Source organism: Mesoplodon densirostris, chromosome 2 (assembly GCF_025265405.1).
Source record: "Mesoplodon densirostris isolate mMesDen1 chromosome 2, mMesDen1 primary haplotype, whole genome shotgun sequence".
Lineage (NCBI taxonomy): Eukaryota > Metazoa > Chordata > Mammalia > Artiodactyla > Ziphiidae > Mesoplodon > Mesoplodon densirostris.
In genome coordinates this window covers 174,273,724-174,276,648 of record NC_082662.1, presented here as the reverse complement: position 1 = coordinate 174,276,648, position 2,925 = coordinate 174,273,724, and positions in this window count along the sequence as shown.

Below are 2,925 nucleotides of genomic sequence, written 5' to 3'. Positions count from 1 at the left end.
CAGATCCACTAGGTAAAGGGCAATCTTTGCTTCTGGAATGCAGGGCCTTGACGCCATGGCCACATTTTCTTGTGTTGAGATGTTTTTACGTTTTGCTGCTTTAACTCTTGGGAGAATGGGCAGTTTGTGTTCTGATCTTTGGAGCTGGAAAACGCCCCTTATTTTTATTCCCCACAGCAATCGGCATTCTTGCAGCCTCCTCCACCTCCCTTTCCCATCCAGTTATAAAATGTGGATGCAGGAGCCCCAGCAGAAAGACAGGTTTGGGTCCCAGTTCATTAGGGAATATCATGAAGGAATAAGAAAGTGAAGGTCAGCGGTTCTGGAGAGTTCTGTATTTATTTTTTGTGTCTGTGATAGAAAAGTGAAGGGGATATGTATAGACTATTCAAAGTCAACTTGGGGGAAATTGTTAAATCAAATGCTTGTTATCAAATGTATTTTTTATTTTTATTTTTTTGTGGTACGCGGGCCTCTCACTGTTGTGGACTCTCCCGTTGCGGAGCACAGGCTCCGGACGCGCAGGCTCAGCAGCCATGGCTCACGGGCCCAGCCGCTCTTCGGCATGTGGGATCTTCCCGGACCGGGGCACGAACCCGTGTCCCCTGCATCGGCAGGCGGACTCTCAACCACTGCGCCACCAGGGAAGCCCCTGTTGTCTGCATTTGAAGGACCCAATGGCCTCTGAAGTACCTTAACAGTTAGGGGTCCTCTGTATTGCTCAGTCTCAGACCTCCTCAAAATCAGATCCTGTTGTGTTGCAGTGGACGGAGGTGAGGAACACCCGTGTTTCACTCACATTCAGCCGTTTCCAATCGTCTTAGCTCCCAGAGCCCTTGTGTTAGAAAGCCTAAGATAATGTGTTACCTTTTGTAGTCCTTCTAGGGTCTCTGTGAGATAGATGGGATAATCAGCATTTTCACGGGCAAGAAACAAAGGCTCAGATAGGTCAGCTGACCAAGACGAGGCTTGAAGCCTATTATACGTTCTTGAAAGTTAGTTTGCTGGTAGAGGTCGTTGTGGAAACTGTGTAAGTCCAAATCATGATCAAAACGGTGCGTTTGGAAGATCGTCCTGAGAGCCACGCGTGGAATGGACAGGAGGCAGGTGAAAGGGGAGGGGAAAGGCCAGGAAGGGGTGACAGCATATGATTTAAATGGGGTGGAGGTCATGGGCGTGGAGAGGCAGTGTGGCGTGCCCAGATGCTCAGCATGATGTGGGTGCTGTTTGCCCTTTGGTCCTAAGCTCCTTTTCAGCTTTTTTGTTTTTTATCACTTTTCAGCTTTTTTTTTTATCACTACTCCCCTGCCAAACCCTGAGCGCTTCCCGATGGCTCTGTCCTGCTTCTCCGCTCTGGACATTCTTCTACTCCATGAGTGTCCTGAGGGCCAGCCCTTCAGAGTCCCATCCGGGGAACGTGGTCATCCCTGCTGCCCGCCCCCCAGGGCACCGAGAGGTTTCCTCTCTGCTGGGCATTTCTGTTGGGCTTTAAAAATAACAACGTGGGCTTCACTGGTGGTGCAGTGGTTGAGAGTCCGTCTGCTGATGCAGGGGACACGGGTTCATGCCCCGGTCCGGGAGGATCCCACATGCCGCGGAGCAACTAGGCCCGTGAGCCATGGCCGCTGAGCCTGTGCGTCCAGAGCCTGTGCTCCGCAACGGGAGAGGCCACAACAGTGAGAGGCTTGCGTACCGCAAAAAAAAAAAAAAAAAAAAAAAAAAAAAAATCCATTTAAAATATAATTATACAAAAGTTTATCTGTTCCATTATAAATGCAATTCATGTTAATCACAGCAAATTTAGAAGACACCAGAAATGTAGAAGAAAAAATCACCCATTGCTACCATTTGTAAATTTTATTTTGGTTTGTTTTCTGTCTGTTTAAGGTAGCCATGATCTATATTATATCATGATCTGCATGATTATATATTATATATAATGCAGATATATATTATATATAATTTATATATATACAAATATGTATCTGTCGACTGAAGAAAAATACACAACCTAAAAGTTGTGAGTTAAGTCTTATTGGGGGATTTTACTGAGGATATAGCCTGGGAGACAGCCTCTGAGCTAGCTCTGAGGAACTACTCTGAAGAGATAAGGGAGAAGCCAGGATATATATGAGTTTTTTGCTGGGAAAAAAAAATGTAGTCGAACTTCAAAAGATGACTGCTAATCACAAAGAGTAGACATCTCAAGTTAATGATTTTAGTGCTTTTCTGCTTATGGGAAGGTGCAAGAGTCTGGGCTCATTGAAATTATTCCTTAGTTATGCACCTTAATGATCTAGGGCCAGTATTCAAAGCACGGAACCCTTTCTGTTTTTCTCCATCCTGAATTCTCCCCAGGGCACACCTTCCTTGGGCTTCTGCAGTTGCTGATGGCTTGATGCTCGTAGAACCAGAATGGTGGGCAACATTTTTCATTTACTGGAAGGGCAGGCAACATTCCCTGCCCACATATCATATGATATATGTACACACACATATATATGTATATCTATGAACTATGAGCTTATGAATATGTATCTATGAATTACAAACTAGGTATCATAAGCACTTTCATAGTCTTCCAACCTATTAAAATGTCATTAAAAATTTATTTATTTATTTATTTATTTGGCTGTGCTGGTTTGTGCATGTTTGAATTATTTATGACTGGTAAGAGAAACAGCCAGATAAGTAGAGATTCTTACAATTTTTTCAGGTTTCGGCATCCCGGAGGCACTGATCAGGATTTTAATGACCACAGCAGCACCACCTGGGCAAATTCTTATTACCCAGCCTGTGACCATCTTCATCGTAGAAATGAATCTCCTTTTGGAGTTAACGGATGCTCTGAGTTAACGCAAGGGAAGTATGAGAGGTGATTTGGGAATAAGAACATATGTAGATTTTAGATAATGAAGACTTTTA